The sequence below is a fragment of the Eptesicus fuscus genome, chromosome 10, assembly GCF_027574615.1.
Source record: "Eptesicus fuscus isolate TK198812 chromosome 10, DD_ASM_mEF_20220401, whole genome shotgun sequence".
Classification (NCBI taxonomy): Eukaryota; Metazoa; Chordata; class Mammalia; order Chiroptera; family Vespertilionidae; genus Eptesicus; species Eptesicus fuscus.
Genome location: NC_072482.1, coordinates 67,001,322 through 67,017,193, shown reverse-complemented (window position 1 = coordinate 67,017,193; position 15,872 = coordinate 67,001,322). Strand labels below are relative to the sequence as shown.

The window sequence follows — 15,872 nt, the reverse complement described above, 5'->3', positions numbered from 1 at the left end:
CCTCTAGTAACAATATAATAGGTGCTTTGGATGTTCCTGCAATTACCACAGTGATGAAGAAGCTCAGAACTACTTCAATCTTATTTTCCTATTAAGAATGTCTCTCCATTTTGTTTTGATTTATTAAATCATTCGTTGACCATTTATCATAAATGAGTGACCATATGTCCTGGTAAACTCAGGAAAGTCTCAGTTTATGCCTTTTATCATGATATAATTTTTAAGAGCACTCCTTTATTTTTAAAAGTAACCAATTTTCATGAAAGTTATATAGTTTTCTTTTATTTCTAAAAATTGAGGCAGGTAAAGGGAGATAAAGTGACACAAAATAGTCAAACTGACATGGATCATACCCTCAGAAACCTGTGGCCTACCTACTATAGGAAATAAGAATTAACATCAAGTCTATATTTATAAAAAGCCAGCGACTGGAATGCTATAACGACTAGAATGACCAGTCGCTCTGATGCCTACTGCAGCCAGCGAACCAGCCCAATCAGGTGGGGTGGGGGGGGTGAGGCCAGCTGGCCAACTTCCCGCAGACCCTCCCCCTGATTGGCCCCACCCCTGATCAGACTCTCCCACCACAATTGAGGGGGAGGGGCAACCAATCCCTTCCCCCCGTAGCCCTTCCCCTGGCTGGCCCCACCCCTGATGGGCCCCAACCACCCCAATTGGCCCACAGCCCCTCCCCCAGCCGGCCCTGCCCCTGATTGTCCCCCCAACTCCAATAGGGAGTGGGGCTGGCCAGCCAACCTCCTGCAGCCCCTACCCCTGCCCGGACCCACCCCAGATTGCCCCCCCCCCAATCATGGGTAGGGCCAGCCAGCCAACTGTCTGCAGCCCTTCCCCCTGGCCAGCTCTGGCCCCGATCCACCCCCCCACTTTGATCAGGGGCAAGGCTGGCTGGCCAACCACCCATGGCCCACTTGGGGGTGGGGCCGACTGGCCCACCGCCCACAGCCCTTCCCCATGGCCGGCCCCATCCCCAATTAGCCCCCACCACCCCGGTTGGCCCGTGTCCCCTCCCCCCAGCCAGCTCCACCTCCAATCAGTCCCCCCACACCAATCAGGGGTGGGGCCAGCTGGCCCACCATCCACAGCCCCTCCCCATGACCATCTCCCCCATCAGGGGCAGGCTCACGGCTGGCAAGTGCAGTGGCAGTGACGAGAGCCTCTCCTGCTTCAGGCCGGCCAATTGCTCACAGCCCCTTCCCCCAGCCAGCACAGCCTTGATCGAGCCCTGATTGGGGAGGGCCAGCTGGCCAACCTCCCGCCGTCTCTTCCTTCCAACAGGCTCAGCCCCGACCAACCCTGATTGGGGCCGGGCCAGCCAAACGCTACCTGTGCATGAATTTGTGCACTGGGCCTCTAGTATATATATAATAAAGCTGAAAAGGATCACAGGAGAGATGCAAAGATATAATACATATTGAAATGTGCTCGAGAACTTAATAAACACCTTAGAATTCTGAAGGAAACATGCACTAAACTGTAGAAAGTAAGATTCTTTAGGTTCAGTAAATATCTTGAACAAAGAAGAGAGGTAAGGAAAAAACTATCATTTTACAACCATCAGTTTGGCAAAGATTAAGCAATCTAGCAAGACTTTTGGTTCTTGGTAGAAGAAAAATACATGGTAGTAGAACATCTCTTGCCAAGAATAAGTGGCAAAGCAATATAAAATACAAAAGCTATCTTTTTATAGTACCAGAAAGCTGCTGAAGTAGGGAGGATTAGGGAAACTAAAACCTCAGAGACAGGAGAACCGAGAAGTGAGCAGAACTGCAGCTGCTTTCCCTGGGGCATCTGTCAATTCTCGGCACTGGCTAGAGGCTGAGTATCCACCCATGCTTGGCCCAAGCAGAGAGTCAGTGGAAGGAACAGGGAAGGCAGAGAGATCCTGTGTCCACTTGAAGCTGGAGTGATAAAATTAAAGGCATAAGAGGTTTTAACACATGTCCAGCTTTTCTTTCAAAATATTTGCTGATGTCTGCAATTGGGTAGGTTACAGAGGTTAAAAGATAAGGAAAACACCTCTGACATACAGAATCAATTTTCATAGAGTCCTTCAATGCTGAGAAGACAGATCCACCTGTGGAGAGAACTATAAAATACTCTTAGCAATCAGACAGGCTGGACCGACAAACCCAAAGGCACTCTAACAAGTGGTCAAGGTTCCTTCTCAAGGCATTTGTCTAATTCTAAAGTTGTATGTGGCAGGATGCCAAAAATCAAAACTGAAAATACTTGAAGAGTAGGATGAAATCGCCTCAGTCTCTTAATGCTGAGGAGATCGAGACCCACCAGATGAAGAGTACTAGTACACAGCCAGGTGCTCTGTTAAAAGTCCTGAAGGATATCATGCTAAGTTGAAATAAGTCAGACAGAAAAGGTTAAGAACCATATGATTTAACTCATATGCGGGACATAAAACTGAAAGCAACAAACAAGGGAACCAAGCAAACAAAAATTCATAGATAAAGACAACAGTATGGTGGTTACCAGAGGAAAGGGGGATAGGAGTTAGTAAAGGTAATGATGGTCAAATATATGGTGATGGAAGATGATTTGACTTTGGGCGGTGGGCACACAATGCAATATGCAGGTCATGTGTCATAGAAATGTACACTTGAAACGTATATAACTTTACTAACCAATGCCACCCCAATAAATTTAATAAAAAGAAAAAAAGTCCTGAAGGGATATGCCCTACTGTGAACTGATTCCTATCCAAATTGCAAACTAACGTTGACTCAATTCTGTTCCTAATTGGGATAAGTTGATATGTCTCCCTCTACTTATCAGAGAAAGTGGTGAAGCAACTCTGGTTGAGATTACACCATCTAGAGCCTTCGCATAATCCTATCCTATGTAATAAAAGCCAAATATGCTAAGTGTCCAGTCGGCCGTTCAACCAATCAAAGCATAATATGCTAAGGCTGCTTAACTGCTTGCTATGACATGCACTGACCACCAGAGGGCAGATGCTTCGACAGGTAGGTTAGCTTGCTGCTGGGGTCTGGCTGATTGGGACTAAGCGAGATGGGCCTAACACACCCTGGAGCCCTCCCACAGCCCCTCCCCTGCTGGCCAACCTCCATGTCCTTTCCCAGCCCCAATAGTGCATCGGTGGGGTCCTTCGGCCTGGCCTGTGCCCTCTCGCAATCCAGAACCCCTTGGGGTTGTCAGAGAGCTGGTTTCGGCCCTATGGCAGAATGACCAGTTGCTATGATGTGCACTGATCACCAGGGGACAGAGGCTCAATGCAGGAGCTGCTCCCTGGTGGTCAGTGCACTCCCACAGGGGGAGCGCTGCTCAGCCAGAAGCCAGGCTCACGGCTGGCGAGTGCAGTGGCAGTGGCGGGAGCCTCTCCTACTTGTGTGGCAGCACTAAGGATGTCCAACTGACAGCTTAGGCCCGCTCCCCACAGAGCGGGCGTAAGCAGTCAGTCAGACATCCCCCAAGGGCTCCTGGACTGCGAGAGGGTGCAGGCCAGGCTGAGGGACCCCCACTCGAGTGCACAAATTTCATGCACCAGGCCTCTAGTTTTAAATATACATCTATACAGTGTCTTATCTGATATAAACTATGTTTAGGCATGCAAGAGTTAGTACTGTATAATCAAAAATCCAACAGAAACAATTGACAATAGAAGCAGACGCACAGGTGACATACTGATCAATGTTGAAGAAGAATATTAGAAAATCAGGTGACATACTGATCAATGTTGAAGAAGAATATTAGAAAACCAAATCATTATTCTGAACATGGGTCAATAAGGGGGGAAAAACATCCATTTGGCTTGCATTTTCTTTTGAATTATACCTCATAGGATTCAAATAGCCAATAAGAGAAAGTTCTTTAGTAAAAAAAATCTAGTTACAGAAGGGATAATAGTATTATAATGTCACCATTTTATAGTTTGTAATAAAGTAATTGATTCACATAGTGATTATCAATGACTGCTAAAACCATCAGATGAAAGACTGAGGGGGAGTTTTATAATGTATGCATCAGGCTGACAACACCTGAACCCACTGATCGATTTTAATGGGATTAGTAGATAATTCAATTTATGTGCTTCCCAGTCTTATATAATAGGAAATATACACCATCTCATATAAATTATTCTCCCCATATAATCAATCTTGAATCTGACCAAGCCTTCATATCTAATTTTCAATTTAAAGGAAATAATATGGGACAGAAATACATGTTAAATGACACCACAGGAACTTAACCAGTAAAATACATAAACTGAGAAATAATCAATGTTTCTTCAGAAAATAAATAGCAAGCAAAAAAGGGAAGGAAATATCTATAGATTTAAAAAGACTCAACCAAAACAATGCGCATATCTTATTTGAATGCCAATTTTAAAACCAAAAGTAAAAGAAAAATATATGAGACAATCAGGGAAATTCCAATACTGAATATTTGATTATATTAAGGAATTACTATTAATGTGTTTAGGTGTGATAGCATTATTATTTTTTTCTTTTATTATAAAATATATACCTATATTGTAGACATATACTGAATTATTTATGGATAAAAGGACATAATGTTTTAGATTTGTTCTTAAATAAGTAAGTAGGACTATAAATGAATGCGATTCACATATACATTGGTTAGTATTGAAGCTGGATAATAAGGATATGGGTGTTCAGTTTAACATTTTCTCTATGTTTATATATTTTTTTAAATTTCCATAATAAAAAGTCAAATTTAAAGATGCCTGGAAAACAGAATTTGAAAGAATAATATGAATTCTCACCTATTAGTGTAAGTTGTGGAAGGACTTTGCAAAGCAATTTGTCAATATTTAAGAAAAATAACTGTGCACGTACAACAATCTACAAATTTTAAATCTGGGTCCATACCATAGAAAAAGTCTCCCATATGTGTGCAAGGAGACTTAACCAAGAATGTGTACTGCAGCATTGCTTAAAATAGAAAAAATGTAGGAAACAACTTAAGTAACCATCAATAGCAGAATTATTTTGTTATAGTGTGATTATTATTCAGTTTAGCTTTAGTAAAAAAAAAATACTGAATGGAAATATAGTGTGATGCTATGTATAAAGTCCAATAATATGCTGAACACTACCACATATTATTTATTCACACATATGTATATGCATGCTGTAAAAACATTAAATATGCCAGTAAATAATACATAGTAAAGTATATCTTAAAAATGACAAAGTAAGTTTTAATGATAATGCACAGAGAACTTGAAATATATTCTTAATGTTTTAAAAAGAAAAGGGACTTTAATAAGGTCAAATGTTAATGTTGTGATGTTAATTAATTGAATTTTACTAAATCATTCTCCATAGTCTCTTATTAGCTTGGAAACCTCTATAAGTAAGAATTTTAAAAATAGAGCAATGTTTTACCCCAAAATGGAGAAACTGCACTATGTGTGTTTGCAAAGAGCCTTACTGGACTATGCATCTGTTAAAAGGCAGAGTGGAAGACATTAGCATTTAGAGAGGATCTACACACAGTCAGAGCTCCATTCTCCACTCTGACGAACGGATGGTGAGAAATAAATATTTAAATTCAGATAATAGGAAAAATAGATTTGGCTTTTAAAAACAGAGTTACAGATTATCCTATTTATCTATAAAAAAAAAGTAACAGCAGTCTGCTAAAATGGTCTTGAGTGGTTGCTGTCATTCTTTAAGATTACTTTGGACAGCTGCCACATTATTATTTCCATGGTGAGCTGACCATCTGGAATTGTATAGACCATTTTTTCTGTGCTAAATGTAGATTCACCTCCAAACCTATCACAGGCAGGCAACTTCAGACCCAGACAGCTAGCCTGACTCTGTGTATCTGGCCTTTACCTGCTCCTAACACATCCATTCAATGTCACTAACGTTGCCTGCAAAAATAAATAAATAAATAAATAAAAATAAATCCAGAGAGCAAACAGAATTCAGCTTATTTTCTGCTAGATGTTAAATAAGGAAAGTAGCTAAAATGCACAAGTCAAGTGTAGTTTGAGAAGACTCTGAATGAGTCTCATCTAAATACACAGAGATTTAAAACCTCTGGGTCTTTTGTCTCTGCTCTTGTTTCTCCATCCTTCAGAGGAAAGGTATCAGTAGTAATGGCTTAAGCTGGGACAGCACTTTGCTATTAAGAAGCTTTTACAAGTACTATTTCAACAATCCTTCTTCATGGAGGATAAAACTGGGTCTGAAAGGGGAAAATACACAGTTGGAATGTGCCTGGTCTCCTGAGTCCTATCCAGTGATATTACTGCTGTGCTATAATGAGTTAAGCTTGTTCATAACATCTCACGTTCATGTAAAGAATAATTCCCAGCATAGAAACTGATGTATGGGCAACCTGCTCTCAAGAAAAGAATGCATTTAACATTTAAACAAAGTACACCCAAAGAGTGTGTATGTATGTATGTATGTATGTATGTATGTATGTATATCCTATCTAATAAAAGAGTAATATGCAAATTAACCATCACTCTGCTATACCCACAAGCCATGCCCACCAGCCAATCAGAAGCAAATATGCAAATAAACCCAACCAAGATGGCTACAGCCACAGAGAGCAGGAGGGAGGTTTGGGTTTCCCAGCAATGGAGGAAGCCAAGCTTTCTGCCTGCCCTTGCCAGCCTAGGCCTCCACTCAAAGCTACAAAGTTTCAATGAGAGAAGATACATAAATCCCAACAGAAATGGCTGCCACCACGGAGCAAGCAGAAGGCTTGGCTCCACCCCAGGCTACAAAGTTTCAATTGTAGAAGATAAATAAACCCCAGATACCAGGGCCTCCGCTTGGGTCACCAGGGGTCGTGGCCAGCCTGCAAACCACCACAAGCCCCTCGCCCAGGCTGCCCCACACCCTAAGGGAACCCCCACCGTGATCCGGGACACCCTTCAGGGCAAACCAGCTGGCCCCCACCCATGCACCAGGCCTCTATCCTATCTAATAAAAGAGTAATATGCAGATTGACCATCACTCCAACACACAAGATGGCTGCCCCCATGTGGTCAAAGATCCTGCCCCCATGTGGACACAAGATGGCCACCACAAGATGGCCAGCAGGGGAGGGCAGTTGGGAGGGACCAGGCCTGCAAGGGAGGGCAGTTCTGGGCGATCAGGCCAGCAGGGGAGGGCAGTTAGGGTTGACCAGGCCCGCAAGGGAGGGCAGTTAGGGGCAAATAGGCTGACAGAGGAGCAGTTAGGCATCAATCAGGCTGGCAGGGGAGTGGTTAGGGGGTGATCAGGCTGGCAGGCAGAAGCAGTTAGGGGCAATCAGGAAGGCAGGCAGGCGAGCAGTTGGGAGCCAGCAGTCCTAGATTGTGAGAGGGATGTTCCCGATCCCACCGGGAATGGGCTTAAACGGGCAGTTGGACATCCCTCAAGGGGTCCCAGATTGGAGAGAGTGCAGGCTGGGCTGAGGGACACCCCCCCCCTCTCCGTGCACAAATTTCGTGCACCGAGCCTCTAATATATATATATATATATATATATATATATATATATATATATATTATATATATATTATTTAGACAATGGGAAAAGCTATGCACAATCCATGAGTTTAAAACAAGCAGTGACTCTTTATTTAAAAAGGAACAAGAAAGAAAGAAAAAGGCAAACTTTGTAGTTTCCAAAGAATTGAAGAGGAATCTTCCTAAGTGAAATTCTGGGGTCTCTTTAAATCCACAATATCTGCCAAAAGATTCAAGCACAGATTTGGGACTTATAATTGACAAGCCCCCATATGCTCCATTTTCCCTCCAAGCTTTTGCTCTGGCTCTGGAATCTGTGGTTGGTTAAATATGTGGTTTTACAGTTGCTAAAAATACTCTGAAGTCAAACTCCTTCTCCCAGTTTTTATGCATTTGGCCACTCTGGCATCAGATTGTGCAAGGCTTAGCCTATACCCTTTAGTCAGCCACTCCTTTCATAAAAGCAGTGTCTGCATGTACAGGTCATTTACACTTCAACACCAAGTGAAGGGTGGGGACTAAAGAAATGACACCATGAAGGAGATGCTGTAGTTTTTCAACCGTTTCAATCCACAGTTAGTGAAGGTGGCTTTGGGGTTGCTGAGAGTTGCTCTGTGAAGTTTGGCTGTCAGTACAGCTGAAACTCCCTGAGGACCCACAACACTGTTCACTCGCTGCAGGAGTGACTCCAGGTCAGCTGCAGAGGCCACAGAGCTCCCTGCCCTGGTGCTTGGGAGACACAGCAGTGCCTGCCCACACTCGGCCTGCCCGAAAGGTTTCTGCGTTTTCATCATCATACATCCCAGCACACAGGACCAGCTACATCATTTGCGCAGACCAGTGCAAAATGAAAACAGGGGGCCCAGTTCAAAATGCAGAGGGAAAGGCGTTAAAAGGACTAAAATATGAAGCTTTTTCCTTTCTTCTGTGGTCTCCCTCGCTACCTGCCAGGGCGTTTTTTATTTGTCATGTAAAGTCATGCTGCCTTGTGTGTGTGTGTTGGGGAGGTGCGGGGGGGGGGGGTTGTCAGGGTAAATGCAGGCCCTTCTGAGAGCTGCAGCCTCCACTATGCACATGCACAGTTTTCAGGTTGCCACGTTCCCATCCAGCCAATCACTGAGCAGATGCCACTGAGGACTTGAACCAGGGAGCTCGCCTTCCCACGAGCTTCTTGCTTCAGCCAGTAGTAGGCAGGTCACTCCCAAGGGTATTTCAACAACAGTTCAGGGACCTGTAAGGCACTGGCATTGAGGATGGGCAAGAGGCACAGTGGCCCTGCCAGTCAAGGAAGGAGAGGGCCCTGGCCATTGGCTGCCTCCAGATGCTACAGGACACGTGCACAGGACCCTGATCTTCTCTGCTGGTGCCCAGAGAATCCTCGCAGCATGAAGGGTGGTCGTGCTCCCAGGGCAGAAGAAGGAAGTGGGAGACTAGGCTGACTCAAGTCCCAGGGGGCAGGAGAGCAAGAAACGGAAGGTCTGTTTAGGGACTTCAGGGAGGCAAGACTGTGCTTGAGCTGAGGCTCCAAGTCCAAAGTGCATGCTCCATTTTCCTCTCCAACATCACAAAACACAAATCATGAGATAAAATTATTATGAATTTCAAAAAGATGGCTATGGAGCTCTAAACCCCAAGTACAGGGCTCTTCTGATGGGGGACCTCGTGTCTGCATTAGTCACAGTGCCATGAAGCCAGCCCTGCCAGGGTCTTGGCTCCCCAGACCATTGGACCAGACAACATGTAAACATCATCTATAGGTACAGAGGATTCAAGGGGATGCAGGCAGTTTAGCAAGGCAGAGCCAAAGGTCTTGAGTATATTTTCTGCCTCTGTCATGAAAAATTGAATTGGAATATTATTTTGCAGGTTAATTGATCTTTCTTGTAACGCCCGGAACGCTGGCCGCACTCACAAAGCACCAAAAGAGGCTTCTCATGCAAAAAGCAAAGGGTTTATTGGTACAGGCATGCCCGGTCCCACAACATACTCTGAACACAGAGCAGAGGTTGTGGGCCCCGAAGCAGGGTTTGAGCACAGGTTAAATACATTTTAGGGGGCAGGGTCTTTCCATTTTACAACCCGGTAACTTTCCACAGCGGGTTTTCTGCTTCCTGGAATAGTTAAGACAATTAAGTCTGTTGACATATAAACATTTTTCTTTATCTATGCACAAGCTCTTGGTATCAGTTCCCCCCAGCTATAGATTTAGATTATAGGTTTCTATCTCAACATTCTTGGCTGATTTGTTCTAATTGTCTTCAACTGACCTTGTCTTCAACTGACCTCAGGCCCTTACTGAAATGCTGGCTTTTATGATTTTACAACTATTCATTCCCCCCTTTTTCTGTGGGCGGTCTCTAATCCTAGAGACCTTCAGATTCATGTAATGCTGAGTATTGCTGCCTGATTAAAGTGATGCTGGTGGGCGAAGGGCAAGGTTTGGGCCCACAGGTACGGGGACAGCTTCCTGTCTCAGTCTTATTGTAAACCATAATCTATAATCATAGCCCGGAGTATAGAATCTAAGACCCCATGTCTGTAGATTCTCTGATTTTTTCCCGTTCTCAGTGAGGGAAATGTTTAACCCGTTACATAGAATGCCTGTCCCACAAGGGGATCATATTTCACAATCAGTGCTGGCTCTTCCCGTGATATTCCTCAATACCTGTATCCAGTCCCTTGGGGAACCTCGTATTCACTAGGCTGCCCCTGTTGTTTCACACCCCCAAGCAGCACAATAGAGATTCAGGCCCCCCATAAGTCCTTATTTTTCCCCGGTCCCTCCCTTCCTTGGGGCATACATAAAATTCAATGTTACCGAGAACACACCCCTGGCGGGAATCACTGCACCCCGAGGTATGGGTACCGCTGGGATGGTGCCCATGATCTCGTATGAGCAGGGGGAGTTTGGTGGGGTCTTCTACTGCTCCCAGATCCCAAGTGTCTAATACTGTCAGACTTTTCTACCGTTCATTCTGGTCCCGGCTGCTGCGGCGCAGGCTTGAGATGGGAGGCATGGATCCAAGACGTGATGTCATCTACTTTTACTGCTGTCGGGGTGGTCGGCAGCACCACGTAGGGTCCTTTCCACCGGGGCTCTAGGCTGTGGGTCTGGTGTCTTCTTACGAGCACCGAGTCTCCGACTCGGAATGAGTGGGGCACCTTAAGGTCTCCTGGTTGATAAGCGGAGGCCAACGGCTTCCATTCAGACAAATTACTGGATCCCTTCCAGAGCCTTTAACCTGGCAAGCAGAGGGGTATAGGGTAATGAGCCTTTACCTAGAATGGGTGATATTCTTGAGACCGGAGGTGGGGTTCCATACAGAATTTCAAAAGGGGTGAGATTGTACATAGGGGACGAGGGCGTGTTTCGAGCCCGAAACAGAGCATAAGGCAGGAGCAAGGTCCAGTCCTGAACGCCAGTCTCTAAGGTCAATTTAGTTAAGGTCTCCTTAATGGTTCTATTCATTCTCTCTACCTGCCCTGAACTTTGGGGACGATAGGCACAATGTAATTTCCAATTAATCCCCAACACCCTGGCCACTCCCTGACTTACCTGGGCCACGGGAAGCAGGTCCATTGTCTGACCCAATTACCTGGGGCAGTCCAAACCGAGGAAAAAGTTCTTCCATAATCTTCTTTACCACCACTTGGGCTGTTTCCCTCCGGGTGGGGTAGGCCTCTACCCATCCTGAGAAAGTATCTACAAAAACTAAGAGAAATCTTAACCCATACTTGGCTGGCCTGATTTCAGTAAAGTCCACTTCCCAGAATTGGCCAGGCCCATTCCCCCTTAGTCTCTTTCCCTCTGAGGTTTGGGATGGATGTGCATTCACAACCTGGCAGGCTTGACAATTCTTAGCTACTTGTTCCGTCAACCTCTTGTTTTCTGTAGCCGTTAAGGAAAAGGGTTGTTCCCTCAGCAGTTCTTGCATTTTTCTGGCACCTAGATGAGTGAGCTGATGAACATGCTGTAAGTAGGAAGTCGCCTGTTGTTCCTTACTCTCAGCAGTTATGGGTGTCAGGTTCTCCTCATGAGTCTTAGTCACTAGTGCTAGAACTTCTGCCCCTCGAAGGGCTGCTGCCTTTGCTTCCTCATCTGCCCGCCGGTTCCCTGCAGCTATGGGGTCTGATCCTTTCTGATGACCGGGGCAATGGACTATAGCCAATTCGGTGGGCAGCAGAACTGCCGCCAGTAGCCTAAGGATTTCAGCCTTATGCTTAATGTCCTTTCCGGCTGAGGTTAGTAGTCCTCTTTGCTGGTATATGGCCCCATGTACATGAGCAGTAGCAAACGCATAGCGGCTGTCAGTGTAGATGGTGGCCTTTTTTCTTTAGCCAATTCTAAGGCTCTCGTGAGAGCGATTAGCTCTGCTTTCTGGGCTGAGGTCCCTTCTGGCAGCCCTGCTGACCGTATGGTCTTAGTTCTGCTGACCACCGCCACCCCCGCATGTCTCTTACCATCTCGCAGGAAGCTGCTACCGTCCGTGAACCAGGTTACTTCTGAGTTGGGTAATGGAAGGTCCTTCAGGTCGCGGCGAATTCCTGCTTCCTCTGCCAAGATGTCCTGGCAGGAGTGCAAGACTGGATCCGCAGCTTCCTCCGGAGCAGGGTGGCAGGGTTTAAGGTAGACGGGGGCCCAAAGGTTACTCGATCCTTATCCAACAAAATGCTCTGATAATGGGTGATGCGTGCATTTGAGAGCCATCGGTCTGGGGGCTGCCTGATGACGCTTTCCAGAGTATGCGGGGCTATGATGGTCAGCGTCTTTGGCCAACAGAGCAGCGGCAGCTATAGCTTTCAAACAGCGGGGCCATCCTCCTGCTACTGAGTCCAGACATTTGGACAGATAGGCCACTGGCCTCCTCCAGGGTCCCAAGGTCTGAGTTAGGACTTCTCGGCTCAACATCGGGGAGTGCCAGTGCTGGGGCTGACAATAGGGCCCTCTTGATGTCAAAGGCCTGCTGCTGTTCTGGCCCCCAGGAAAATTCCGCATCCCCTTTTAGAAGTGGATAAAGTGGGGCGGCTAATGACGCAAACCCCGGGATCCATAGCCTACAGAACCCGGCCGTCCCCAGGAACTCTCGGAGTTGTTTCCTGGAGGCAGGTACGGGAATCTGCACAACAGTCTTTTTCCGGGCCTCCGTCAACCACCGCTTTCCTTCCCGGAGAGTATATCCTAGGAAAGTTACTTCCCGCCTACATATCTGGGCCTTCTTAGCTGACGCCCGGTACCCCAGCTGAGCAAGCTCTTGCAATAGGGAACGGGTCCCATACTCACATTCCTCCTGAGACGGTGCAGCCAACAGTAGGTCGTCTACATACTGGAGCAGAGTCACCTCCGGGTGTCGGGTTCTGAAGGGACCCAGGTCCTGGTGGAGGGCCTCATCGAAAATGGTGGGTGAATTCTTAAAGCCCTGGGGTAGCCTTGTCCAGGTCAGTTGTCCCGCTATCCCGGCCTCCGGATCAGTCCACTCAAAGGCAAACAATGGTTGGCTGCTTTCACAGAGCCGCAGACAGAAGAAAGCATCCTTCAAGTCTAATACAGTATACCAGGTTCTGTCAGGTTGGAGGGTGCTTAGAAGGTTGTAGGGGTTAGGTACAGTGGGATGTATGTCCTGTACCCTACTGTTAATTTCCCTTAGGTCTTGTACTGGTCGGTAGTCCCCTGTTCCTGGCTTTTTGACAGGGAGAAGCGGCGTATTCCAAGCCGACTGGCAGGGCCTCAAAACCCCCTCCTGGATTAGCTTCTGAATATGTGGTCTGATTCCTTCTCGAGCCTCCCTGCTCATGGGGTACTGCCTGACTCGAATTGGGACTGCAGAGGTCTTCAAAGTAACCACCACTGGGGGTTGATTTTCTGCCAGCCCTAGCCCGGCTTTCTCGGCCCAAGCATCTGGGTATTCCTCAAGCCATGCCGTCATGTCCTGGACCTTTTGGGACAGTCTCTTTTCCAATGGCCCTTCTCCTTGCAATATGCGCACTGGTCCGAGTCCAAATTTGACTGCCATCGTGGACCCAGGTCCCCTCCCTTTCTACTTCCTTTCTCTTGTGTTACTAACTACTGTGGCCAGGATTTTAGTCAATGCCTTGTCTCTCCTCTGTCTCCCTTTTGTGAAAAACCTTGTCTGCCTCCTTAACTAGGTCTCTGAGAGTCAAATCCTGGAGCCCATCAAGGCACCGTAGTTTACGCCTTATATCCGCAGCTGATTGGCCAATAAAGGCCATGGCCACCGAGGCCTTCTGTTCCTCTGATTGCGGATCAAAGGGCGTAAACCTCCGATAGGCCTCCATTAACCTCTCTAAAAAGACTGTGGGCGATTCGGGGGAGCCCCTGAACGCCTTCCCTTACCTTAGCCAAATTGGTGGGCCGCCTGGAGGCTGCCCGGAGACCTGCCACAAGAGCCTGGCGGTAGGAGGACAGATGCTCCCTACCTTCCGGGGTGTTAGGGTCCCAGTCTGGGCGGCGCAGGGGGAAGATGTCGTCAATGCGGTCTTGCAATTGCGTTGGTCGTCCGTCCCGCCCGGGAACATTTTTTCGCGCCTCTAGGAGCCTAGTTTCTCCCCTCAGTGGTGAAGCGGGTTCCCAGGAGTTGCTGACAGCCATCCCAAATGGGTTGACGGGAGAACATTAAGGGCTCCACGAGACCTGTTAACCTAGGACAGGGCGGAGGAGAGTCTAAAAGGATCAGATCAGGTTGTGAGTCCGGGAGGACGGAGGGGCCGAGGGCGGCGGGGAAGGGGTAGCTGGTTTCACAGGCAACATCACGGTCTGCGATGTCGTCGGCAGGGTCCTGGGGAGAGAACTGAGGAGCCAGAAAGGCTTTCTGACCAAAGATCCAGGGTCAGGGACAGAGGAGTGGAGGTGGACTGACCCATGACAAGAACCATACAAATGACAGTAAACATTGAACAGAAGGCAAGGACGAACACAACACGCTCAGACAAAAATCCAAAAGGTCTCACAGCACCAATTGACCTGGCTGGCAACAGAATTTCAGAGTATTCTAACAGATGGGAGGATTCCAGGTGCCCCTGGGCCTCCCCAGATGGGAGGTTTCCAGGCGCCCCTGGGCCTCCCCAGATGGGAGGATTCCAGGCGTCCCTGGGCCTCCCCAGATTCCACCAGGGCGTCCCCCGGGGATGTGGCCTGCGACCCGAGGACACGTCTGTCGTCGCAGTCGGGGGAGACTTACGCCCCTCCCCGACAGCCACCAGACCAAACAGATTTGCCAGCCTTAACCCTCAAACTAAACAGCAAACAGAAGACAAGGACAAGCGATCGCTATCCAAGAGGCGCCGTTACTTACCCCAAGAAGCGTCTGTTGGAGCCTGAAGGCGGCTGCAGCAATCTCGGTGGAACCTCCAAATGTAACGCCCGGAACGCTGGCCGCACTCACAAAGCACCAAAAGAGGCTTCTCATGCAAAAAGCAAAGGGTTTATTGGTACAGGCATGCCCGGTCCCACAACATACTCTGAACACAGAGCAGAGGTTGTGGGCCCCGAAGCAGGGTTTGAGCACAGGTTAAATACATTTTAGGGGGCAGGGTCTTTCCATTTTACAACCCGGTAACTTTCCACAGCGGGTTTTCTGCTTCCTGGAATAGTTAAGACAATTAAGTCTGTTGACATATAAACATTTTTCTTTATCTATGCACAAGCTCTTGGTATCAGTTCCCCCCAGCTATAGATTTAGATTATAGGTTTCTATCTCAACATTCTTGGCTGATTTGTTCTAATTGTCTTCAACTGACCTTGTCTTCAACTGACCTCAGGCCCTTACTGAAATGCTGGCTTTTATGATTTTACAACTATTCATTCTTACTGGTAATTTCCTTTGCATATTCACACATCATACTTTTATTACTTTATGTCCTCTACTTGCTATTGTTCTCATTGTTTTTTATGACCATTGTAATTTCAGATGGGCATATTAAAGAGCAGAAGTATATTATTTTCACAAGTTCAAAAGCAATCATTATCTCTTTGTCTACTTATATTAAATAAATGGATTACTGCAGGAGTATTGAGGTTATATCATGGTATCTCATCTCTAGATGGGGGTTTCAAATTGTTCTGGGTGGATCACACATTTTCAAATGGTTTATTGAATGGCCCAAACTGGAAATACACACATTGATAAATTCTATTATGTTCTCTCTTAACATCAACTGTGCTATGGAAAATATTTTCCCCTACCTTCTACATTCAGATTAATTTCCTTGCTTTAAGGTATTAAAAAGTGATTCTTATGTATTCTTGTTTCAAATTTCAAACTGACACCTCTCCTTCCCAGCATGTCAGGCCATAGCCTGAAACACTTGGAATGGGAAGGGGCATGGTAAGTTCCTCCTCGCTCTTCTGAGTTCCCCCTCC

The 15,872-nt window shown here is 46.7% G+C and overlaps 1 protein-coding gene and 1 long non-coding RNA gene across 2 annotated transcripts in view; one reads left to right on the top strand and one right to left on the bottom strand.

Moving 5' to 3' along the window:
- The window catches only part of GRM1 (glutamate metabotropic receptor 1), a 307,099-nt gene that overhangs the window by 289,988 nt on the left and 1,239 nt on the right, over positions 1–15,872 (top strand). The gene's annotated exons all lie outside the window — the stretch shown is intronic.
- LOC129150570 (uncharacterized) lies at positions 9,592–14,855 on the bottom strand. The gene is made up of 3 exons (XR_008557277.1): positions 14,806–14,855; positions 10,463–10,737; positions 9,592–9,606 (listed from the first exon to the last, which is right to left on the bottom strand). It is a non-coding gene; the product is annotated as an uncharacterized LOC129150570 (long non-coding RNA).